Source organism: Sebastes fasciatus, chromosome 1 (genome assembly GCF_043250625.1).
Source record: "Sebastes fasciatus isolate fSebFas1 chromosome 1, fSebFas1.pri, whole genome shotgun sequence".
NCBI lineage: Eukaryota > Metazoa > Chordata > Actinopteri > Perciformes > Sebastidae > Sebastes > Sebastes fasciatus.
In genome coordinates, this window is record NC_133795.1 from 29,737,284 (window position 1) to 29,749,113 (window position 11,830).

At 37.1% G+C, this 11,830-nt stretch overlaps 1 long non-coding RNA gene across 1 annotated transcript; it reads left to right on the forward strand.

The window, feature by feature from the left end:
* Window positions 1–42: 42 nt before the first annotated feature.
* On the forward strand, window positions 43–1,816 carry LOC141771628 (uncharacterized). Its single transcript, XR_012594739.1, has 3 exons — window positions 43–801; window positions 1,213–1,363; window positions 1,506–1,816. It is a non-coding gene; the product is annotated as an uncharacterized LOC141771628 (long non-coding RNA).
* Window positions 1,817–11,830: the final 10,014 nt, after the last annotated feature.

The window sequence follows — 11,830 nt, forward strand, 5'->3', positions numbered from 1 at the left end:
CCTTAAACTACTATATATCTGCTTCACATAGACATCATATGTACTGTAGAGTTCTGTACAATACTGTACTAGCCCTGAAAACTATTATTATTTCAGGTTTTTTGTTGCAACATTATGTCCCACATTAGAGGTGGTGGAATGTAACTAGTATATCATGATTTATTTTTTTCTTTTACATTTTTATGACGTATACCGTGATTATTTTTTTATGTTATTTTATGACACACTATACTATGATACTATATTACTACAATGTATTGTTTTGGGGGTTTTTTTATGACATACTGTACTGTGACTTTTTTATGTTGTGCGGCATGCTGTCGGGATTTGGGATGTGTCAGGAATCGGAACACTGTTGGGTGTCAGGTATGCAGTCGGCACACTGTGGGGTGTCAGGGACACTCTTGGGATACTGTCAGGTGACAGGGGGCTCTTGCAGGAAGCTGCTACCGCTTCAGCGTTGACTCCGCTTCAACCATACCAGTTCTCCATCCAGAACACTGTGGCTGACTTCTTGTCTCGCAACGTGGTTGGCGAGCCTGCCGGAATGGGTGAGAAGTTTGAGGGAGCTGGAAAGCATCCCCCTCACTCAGGTGAAAAAGACACACACATACACATTGACTGTGTAAAATGTGACAAAACCGACTAATACAGGAAGTTCATGTTTGTTATGTTGTTGCTTTTATTTTGGGGAACTACTAATCACTCTCTTTGAGGTCTACTTCTGGGGGCGTGTTTTCATGAAGTGCACACCTGAGAATGTAGCCACAGAACTCAAGCTGATGTCAATTACCTTGTTACGTAAGTAGTCAAGGAAGAGAGAGGTGAGTGGGTAGAGTGTTCTTCGTTAAATTTGCTATTGTTTAGAATTTCTTCAATTGAGTATGGTATGGGTAAATTGTAAATATATTTTCTAAATTGAATGTGGAAGTGTTCATGTGCCGGCTGGTAGAGACCATAGCTGGGGATATGACAGCTGGGAAAGCAGTGTATAGTGTCAAAGAGAGAGGGTGCTGCTAGAATCTGCTACACCTCTGAGGCTGCTTTTGTTATCCATCAGTCTGCTAAATGTAGATGAGAGCTGCTTTACACCTGCTTTACACCGCAATCCAGAAAGCTTTCATTCCGTTTGTAATGATATATGACTGATGAATAATAATTTTTTTTACATTTTTCGACATATTTTATTGCTTTTTTTTTTTTTCCTTATAGATATACTACCTCACAAACAGAAAACAGTTTGTCACCATCAGAGACTCCAGTTCCACCCCATTCAACCATGGTGTACCTCAAGGCTCTGTGCTGGGACCCCTCCTCTTCACCATCTACATGCTCCCCCTTGGTCAGATCATCCGCCACCACGGTCTCAGCTTTCACTCATATGCTGACGACACACAACTGTATCTTAGCACCAAACCATCCACCCAGCTCCCCCCACAGTCACTTGTAAACTGCCTGCATGCAATAAAAATCTGGATGTCATCTAACTTCCTAAAACTCAACAGCAACAAAACCGAGCTCATGGTTGTGGCTCCCAAGGCCCTGCTCTGGAAGGTTGGAGATCTACACCTGGACGTTGACGGCTGTTCTTTCTCCCCATCCTCAGAAGTCCGCAACCTGGGTGTCATCCTGGAACCCAACTCTCTCATTCCAGTCTCACATCAGGTTATCCCACCAAATCCGCTTTCTTCCACCTAAAAAACATCTCTCGTCTCCGGCAATCACTCTCTGACTCCGTGGCAGAAACCCTCATCCATGCTTTCGTCACCTCCCGTTTGGACTACTGCAATGGAGTTCTGGCCGGGGATCCTAGCAAAGCCCTATATAAATCCAAGTTATTATTATTATTATTATTATTACTACTATACGGTGACTTTTTTAGACATACAATATAACTTTTTTTTTTACATACTATACATGACTTTTTTACGACAGAATTATGCCGTGACTTTTTCGACATACTATAAGACTTTTTTTTTTTTACATACTACTGTATGCTGACTTTTTTTCAACATACTATACTACAATTCTTTTTCGACACACTATACCATGACTTTTTTCGCCTATTTCCGACATACTATACTATGAATTTTTTGCGACATACTATACTGTGACTTTTTATCAACATACTTAACTTTTTTTTTTTTTACATACTATACTATGAATTTTCTTTCAACGTACTAAACTATGACTTTTTCAACATACTTTAGGACTTTTTTTTCGACATAATATACAATGACTTTTTTTTTTACATATTATACTATTACTTTTTTTTGACACACTATACTATGACTTCTTTGACACACTATAATATGACTTTTTTGACACACTATACTATGACATTTCATTCAACATAATATACTATGACTTTTTTTTTGACATACTATATTATGACTTTTTTTTTTACATACTATGCCATGTTTTTTTTTCCGACATACTATACTATGACTATTTTTTGACTTTTTATTCAACATACTATCATACTATTGGGGCAATTATCATAGCCAAAATAATTCATAACAACAATAATATTTTTATATTGTTTAATAAAAACAAATAAAAATAATGTTATCAGTCAAATTCATATTTGTCTTTGTTTTTTTGTGCGTTTGTTTGTGTTTTTCTTGGAAAATGCATTACACTCAAAATATGAGGGTAAGGAAATGGAAAGAGATTCTGTGGCCATAACTGTAAAATATAAAAATGGCATACTATACTATGACTTTTTTTCGACATACTATACCATGTTTTTTTTCAACATATGATGCTATGATTTTTTTATATGGCTTGGAGGGCACACAATAAATGAACATGTAAGTCATACTTTTTGATACTGCTAATTTTCTGACAAGCCATATATTATATGCATGGCGCATGTGTGACTCATACTCGTGCACGGGCTCCTCTAATTCAATGTCCAACTGATCTTTTACATGAGAAAATTCTTCATACAGTTCCAGCTTCGTGATTTCAGCTGCACCGAGAAGTTTCTCCTCTGAATGCACACTATATGTAATTCGTAACAAAAGGTGCTGTAGTGTAGTTCCCAGAGTAGTGTAGAACACTATGTCACATATTTCTGCATAATAACGGTCCAAGACCTCATAGTGGTTAAATAAACATGTGTGTTGGAGCTGGCCTGGATGGTCAATTTCACAGCCATTACACTGTTTTTTGGCCACCTCACATGCAGCATCCTTGAGACATCTCCTCAAAAAGTCTTTTATCACATCCAGACCCTTTTTGGATAGGCGCGGTTCCTCATGAGGGTTAGCTGGGCATGTAGCAAAATGTTCACCCACAGCTAGTTCACCTTGAGATCCAGTCAAGTCTATCACAGCTGGTGTGGACATCAGGTCCACAGGTCCATCCACAGCAATTTCATCTTGAGATCCAGTCAGGTCTATTACAGTCGGGGTGGCCGACAGGATACTTTCTGAAAATCCATCTTGCGTCTCCTCATCGACCCAGGTGCACAGTTTGACATCTAAAAGACATCAACATTTGTATTTAAAAACGAGAATAAAATATACACACAATATATAATTGTAAAGGAATACACACAACCTACCATTTGTTATTAGTAGTGGACATGTCTGATGATTTTCGGGCTACACATGGAAGGAAGGAGAGCAGTCTGCGGGCCAGTCGAAATATCATCAAAAACAAGGCGTTTTCTAAAACGTTCATAAGCAGAGACGAATCTGTTTCTTTTGATAGCTTTGTCAACTTCACTAAACATCCTTTGCATAGTCCGCCAGTCACACCACTGAATAACATAATTTACTTGTAATGGAGTATTTTTAGAGTGTGGTACTAATAACTACGAATTTGTACTTAAGTAAATTATCTGAACAGTTCCTCTACCACTGCACATTAGGAACCAGTCGATATAAAGTTACACCCTTGAAAGTATTACATAGTCACAACTATACTATGATACTATGTTCCAACAGTATCTGCACTTATGTAGACGTCTCACTAGATGGCAGCATGATACACAATTCATATTTTGTCTAGGGTACAGGGCAATCTGAAATAAACACATTACACAAGCTTTTATTTTATTGTCACTACTGGGTCCCTAGCTGTTCAAACATTTAGGTCAATGGGAGAGTTAATCAGTGATTACATCCAACAACAATGTGTCTCAATAACTAGAATGCTGGAATGCTACTTTTTCAAGATAATAATTTCTACTTACATACATTATTAGACATTGACATCATTCATTACATTTGGACACTATGTCAAGAGTAATATTTAGCACAGTAAGTTTATGATTATTTAGCACAGGGAGTTTTTTGGTAAAAATTTAATTATTTTTGATCCAACATTTTATTTTTCCAGATTTATAATAACAAAAACCATATACCCAAACACTGACAAGGCCGGACAGGTTTGTGTTGGTAAAAAGAATTTGTGTATACTCCTATTTATCCCTATAAGTTTATAAAAAAAAATGCATGTAATGTAGTGAAAAAAGATTAACACAATCCTAACTTTTTATTATTATTTTCAATGTGAAACAGAATCCCCAAAACTGTAGTCCCAAAATGATGCCACATTATATGACCAACACAAAGCTTAGCAAAGGACAAGTAAAAACAACATCTAAATGTTGCAACATAAAATGATGCACAAAGTCTAAGGGGAGTTACGTTTCTGACACACTTCAACACTTTCATGTATTTAACCAGGTGTTTCACTGTCAGGTCATTCCTGGCCATAAAAGTGACACCGATCATTCACAGCTTGTTATCCATCATTAGTGGTTGTCTGGCTCGTGTCTTCTTCACACGGAAGGACTGGATGACTCAAAAAGACTATGACTAACTCAGTTTGGAGATAAAAACCCACACATCAAATTCCCTCACAAATTAGCTTCATTGTGGGAGATATTATTCAAGCAGGGCATCAACATACAGTTACTGTAGATTGTTTTTAATTTCTGCTCAAAGGATATACTGTATGTTCCATATCCCTGAACGTCTATAACCTTAATTAGTTGACATTATAATAAAATGCCTAAAATTCATACAATTAGATTTTTTTAAAAAGGTGAAAAGCCCAAAAAATATAAAATTAGACTGATGTGTAATGTGAGGATGTTTGACTCAAAACTGTCTCTCTGCCACTAAGGGCTTTCAATCGATTGAAATATTTAATCACGATTAATCGCACGATTGTCCATGATTAATCATGATTCATCGCAAATGATTCACACATTTGTTATCTGTTCAAAATGTACCTTATAGGGATATTTGTCAAGTATTTATGCAAATGTATGTGTATGTATTATTGGATCATTTAACAACACAAAACAATTACAAATATTGTCCAGAAACCCTCACAGGTACTGCATTTAGCATAAAAAATAGGCTTAAATCATAACATGGCAAACTGCAGTGCAACAGGCAACAACAGCTGTCAGTGTGTCAGTGTGCTGACTTGACTATTACTTGCCCCAAACTGCATGTGATTATCATTATCAAGTGGGCATGTCTGTAAAGGGGAGACTCGTGGGTACCCATAGAACCCATTTCATTCACATATCTTGAGGTCAGAGGTCAAGTTTGGAGCGTTATTAAACCTCCTTCATGACAAGCTACTATGATATAATTTTTTAGGTTTTCTAGTTTCATATGATGCCACTATCTTCACTCTAGCTTTAAAACTGTGCCCGCTACAACCTCCAGAAGATCGATTGTATTAATGCATTAAAGAAATTAGTGGCGTTAAAACAAATTTTCATGAACGCGTTATTATCTTGTTAACTTTGATAACCCTAAAAAAAGCATCACAAATTGCTTCCACACTGTGCCACACAATGCAATGGAAACGCAACTTTTTTTATGCCTTGATTTGAGAATTGACAGTAGAGATGTGACAACATGACATGCATGCATGTACCAGAAATGACATGCAACTGAGGCCACCGGCCAGATTCAAACCCAAGACAGGCAGTTCATGGTCAACACCTTTAACCTATAGGTCACCAGGATGCCCTGAAAAAGCTACTTTTAACACAAATTACTGTAGGTCCTGTGCTGACACATCCCGACCTTTAGGTGGGAGCGAACCAATGTTTTTGGCAGACAAAGACTATTAAGTCTGCTTAAAAAGAGACATACAGTAAAAAACTATGTTCATATCAAAAGATCAATAATCAATACATATTGGCTGTATAAACATAACAGTGCATTAAAGCCATGTACAGTACAGAAGATGTAGTTATTGTTAAGCTTAGCAACTGGTAATGCAGTCATTTTGTCATTGCTGGGTTCATAACCTCCAATACATCATTATTTTTTAACAGTTGTAGGTAAAAAGTGTGAACTCTATTTATAAAGAGAAATTAATGGTAATAGAGTAGAATAAGAAAAAAATAATCACAAAAAGCATGTCCTTAGTACATTTCCTCTCACATTTAAACAATGCAGGTGGATTATATTTTCTGTATTCCTTCCTCTCCTCTTTCCTACCTTCCTTCCTTTCATTGCTGGATAATGTAATGTCTTCTAAAATTAAAATTAATAGGGCTGCAACTAACAATCATTTTTATTACCGAATAATCTGCCAATTATTTTCTTGATTTATCGATTAATTGTTAGTATATTGATTTGATTAATTGGTCTATAAAATGTCAGAAAATTCAGTTTGTTGCCCATTGCAGCCTCTCAGAGCCAAAAATGTTATCTTTTGTCCAACCAACGGTCAAAATCCCAAAGATATTCAATTTACTAACGTAAGAAAACCAGAAAATTCTCACATTTCTGGAGCTGGGACCAGTGGAATGGTTTGCATTTTAGCTTAAAAAATTACTTAAACAATTAATGAATCACGAAAATGTTGCATATTAACTTTCTGCTGTTTGACTAGCCTATTGCCACCTCGTAAATGGTAAATGGACTTGCATTTATATAGCGCTATTCTAGTCTTCCGACCACTCAAAGCGCTTTACACTACATGTCAGCATTCACCCACTCACACATTCATACACTGATGACAGAGGCTGCCATGCAAGTTGCCAACTTTGCCAATCAGGATCTAATGTAAATATTCACACACCAATGGCACAGCCTTCAGAAGCAATTTGGGGTTAAGTGTCGAGTGTTAAGACGACCTGCTCTACCCTCTGAGCCACAGGAATTGAATATGTCTGGCTGATGATGTAATAGAAAGTACGGAGTAATAAAGCAATAACTCAAGTTATTGGATTCCTCATATTCTTTCCATTATCATTCATCAGTCTCCTTGTGTGAAGCGTGAATAGTTGCTGGTTTATGTAACAGTATAACATAAAAGACGTTAGGAACCTGATATTTAACAGTTTAGGAATGACTGTTATTACATTAACTGGAAGACATTGCATCACCACAGTGCCAGGTCCTGTTTCTCTTAAGTGATCTTCTATTCAATTATTCTCAACATTACAGTACAGAGAAGTGACACAACATCAAGGGATAACTGCTCTTACATGCACAGGAAGACCATTAATAGACCTGATGCATAATTAACATGAACTTTAAACAAGGTTGACTAGTCCTGAAGTCACAAGTAGGGCTGTGTATTGGCAAGAATGTGATGGTATGATACGTATCATGATACATGAGTTACAGTTCAATATATTGTGGCGATATATTGCGTTTTTTTCAATCTAATTTTGGGAAAACTGTCATAGTATAAAGAACACACCACCATATGTATGAAATCTGAGTAAAATAAGTTTAAGTTTTTATGCAATCAGAACAGTGGGATCTGCATTTGCATTTATCACAGTCCCTGTAACAAAACCACAACACAAAATGAACCACTGTCTGCCACACATCTTTGCATGTAAACTATTAATTAGAAATCAATACAGTGTTGTTGAGAATCGATACATCACAAAATGTGTTTTGTGCATCAATATTTTCTTACACCCCTTGTCACGATTACCTCTCAGTTTGCACTGATGGACCTGAGCAGGTGAATTCATTCCTAAAAATTTATCTATCACTCAAAAGCGCTGCCTACGCAAACAGCACAAATACTGGCAGCATCACAAATGATTGTCGCTTGCAAATTGCATATAAATGTGCGAGTCCTATACAGAGCTCGTATGTTGTCTGTTTGATCAGTGAAAATATCTCATACTACAAATCACAGTATACATGTTGCAAATATGGTGCAACGGGACCCACATGCAACTAGTGGTGGCAAAGTACAAACTTTCTTTTTAAGATTTCCAACCCAGAGCGTTGTTTGGGATGCTGAAAAAGCAGCCGAACTGACATATAGCAGAGGATAGTTTTACTCTTAGACAAAAGAGTAATTTCATTGTTTCCCAAACCTCAGTTTAAATTTAATCTTCTGTTATTTTGTCCAGACAGGAGGCATATGTAGCAGTTTCTGTTTACAGCCAAAACACTGGCATTGTGTGTGTGTGTGTGTGTGTGTGTGTGTGTGTGTGTGTGTGTTGGAATGAGATCTATGATAAAAACACAGCACGTCATCATATCATAGAGTGGTTTCATTGCAAGGACAAGCTTCGTCTATTTTTGGTAGTTTAATTCATTTTTGGCCTGAACACAAAAACATGAGGATAACCAAACAAGTCATAACACTCACTGAGTTACATAAAGAAGATAATACTACAGTGTAGTGTAGTGTGTATGTATGTATATATATATATATATAGAAAGAGAGTTGGACAGTTGCTGCTGGTGCATGTATGTTTCAGTGCTGAGTGATCTGAGGAGACACTTCCTAATCCAGTATGTGCACATGCTGACAGCTGGGAGGAAGCGGACACATGCAGGAGAAGCAGCTGCAGGTTGGAGGTCACATTTGGGATTAAATTGTTCCGAATCATAAAGCAGCCTGCTAAACGTTACATTAGACCAATGTGTCATCATATCACTCCTGACTGATAAAGATACAAAGTGCAGGGTCTTCACACTCAAATGGGCTGATTTAAAAAGGAACAGTGTGTAACATTTAGGGGATCTATTGGTAGAAATGGAATATAATATTAATAAGTGTTTTCTTTAGTGTATAATCACCTGAAAATAAGAATCGTTGTGTTTTCATTACCTTAGAATGAGCCTTTTATATCTACATATGGAGCGGGTCCTCTTCATGGAGCCGGCTGCCACGTTTCTATAGTAGCCCAGAATGGACAAACCAAACATACACTGGCTCTAGATAGGACCGTTCACATTTTCACATCGGCCAAATATAGTTCTCCTACATGCTTGGCACACGGGAGAAGTTTCATTTGGTTGCAATCTGCAACCTCACTGCTAGATACCGCCAGATCCTACACACTGCACCTTTAAATCTAGCTGTATATGAGATTCATTTATGTCTGCAAATACTATATTTAATTTCTGCATGAATTTGTGATCGTTATGTTTTCAAGCTGTTCTCATACACCGTTTGTAGCTATTGCTGCGAAAAATAGTAATTCATTTACATCCCATGAAATCAATACGTAGGTTTTAATCCATTTAATTGTGAACCAGGAAGTTTAAAACAACTACAAACGCTGCATAGGGAGGAGGTCGGGGTGGTTGGGTGGGTAAAGAAAATACCAGGCTTTCACCAAGAAACATTGATTTATTTGTCCCCTAACTTCTGTACTTAAGTCACGCCACCTTCTGAGTTATTCTAACCCAAACCACAATCTTTTCCTAAACCTAACTAAGTTGTTTCCCGCGAGGACGAACGTTGATTTTGAAAAGACTGTATGTATGTAATTGAGAATGTGTTTGTGAATGTGTTATTCAATGGTTAGTGAATGTGTTAGTGAATAGTTAGGTACTTTCTTGGCTAGATAGATACTTAGTTACCTGTTAGATTATGGAACTGCTTTGAAAATGAGCCCATTAGAGATGGTTTAATGCCCAATAGTTGGTCAGCTCAATATGCTGCTGTGTTGGTTGGTTGGTTATACCATATCCATGAAAGAAGTTCTTTAGCTGCAGTAAAATTGACACTGAACAAACAAAGAGTTATAAATCTGCTGTACGAACATAGCAGAGAAGTCTATTAATATTCAAAGTGCTGATATGACAATAAAGGATAACCAAATAAAACACACAAGTCTCTTAGTCTCTATGAGCAGTTAAGTCAAACAAGCCTGTTTCATTGCTTTTGGAATCTGAATTAGATCTACTTCCATCTATTTCTCCTTCTCTTTGCTTCTGTCCTTCCATCTGGGATGCATCACCAACATCAGGCCTGATATGAAAACTTCCAGATGACAGAAGTAGGTCAGAGGGCGCCCGGTGTCCTGACTGTCAGCTAAAGGTCTTCGCTGGACAGAAAGCAACTGGCAGGAAAAAATACAATTGGATTTTGTCATGTATGTGATGCATTTAGGGATGCTAATTTTGAAAAATTTTCTTAACCAATAACCGATCCTCGTTAACCGATTATTAACCGTTAACCGACAAGATTTTTGCCTCGCATGAAGCTGTGCGCCAGCTGCAGTGTATTTTAACCGATAGAGTTAATTGGTTAAAATGCTTAATGTTGGTTAACAGTTAAACGGTTAATTATTAACATCCATAGACGCATTACGTAACCCTGAACTGGACATTATAGAGTCTGACATGTATTTTTGCATTATAAAGCTCGGTGTCTTTTGAAATTGTTTGATGTAAATGTCAATACAATAACAGAGTTTCAGTTTTTATAAAGGAGCCAAAATTCTCAAAGTCTATATGTTGTCTAAACACAAGCAGGCATGAAAGAAATGTGCCTAAATCAAATCTGGAACTGTCCGATCAAAAAACTAGACAAGATTACATTCAATGCTCGGCCAATGCTTGACACCCCGTTGGGCTTTTCTGTGAATTCACCTAATGCTGCAGGGACATATAGAGAACAGAATAAAATAGATTACATTTTCATAATGTAAATATTGTAGTTGTTTGGATTATTTAAGGAGTTTCCCTTAAATGTCCTTCCTTCCTTCCTTTTCCTTTCAGCAACACAATCATTTCGTGGTAAAACAGGCCTCATATAGTTTTACTGGACATCTTCAGATTGGAGGAGATGCTGTGAATGTTATATACACTGCATGTGCTATACCTTTCACAAATGTCAAATCTATATTGCGAAGGAGGGAGTGATAAACAACTTCCAGATGGGTTCCTTGTATCTGCAACCTCTTCCTTCCCCCTTGCTAATAAAGCATTATATCCGTTGTCACGCAACAAAAGCCTGTGGCTCAGGTGTTTCCTCTCTGACCGTTAGTGACGGTGGCCAGGAAACTGGCCCTATGGCTCGTTTCATGACACATATGGTTTCTTTTAGACACATCCTCCTTAAACTTCCTCTTTCAGTCCAATGAGCTGCAGTAGTGGCTGCAGAATCTATTGGGTCAGTGTTATGGGATAGAGCAGGGGTCTGCAACCTGCGGCTCCGGAGCCACATGCGGCTCTTTAGCTCCTCTCCAGTGGCTCCCTGTGGATTTTTTTAAAAATTTGTGGAAATGAACAACTGATTTTTTGTTTACATTTTCAATTTTATTTATCATTGTTGTAGGTCTATGGCACGACGGATTATTCAATTCAATTTATTTTTATATAGCATAAAATCATAACAGAAGTTATCTCGAGACGCTTTGTATTAGGGCCACATTGAGGGAAAAAAAGAAATCTGAGATTTCGAGGATAAAGTCATAATATTATGAGAATAAAGTCATAAGTTTAAGTGAAAAAAAGTTATAGTATTATGAGAATAAAGTCATAATATTATAAAGTAGTAATTTTACGTGTTATTTTCTTTTTTTCTCGTAAAGTTACGACTTTATTCTCCTAATATTACGACTTCTTTT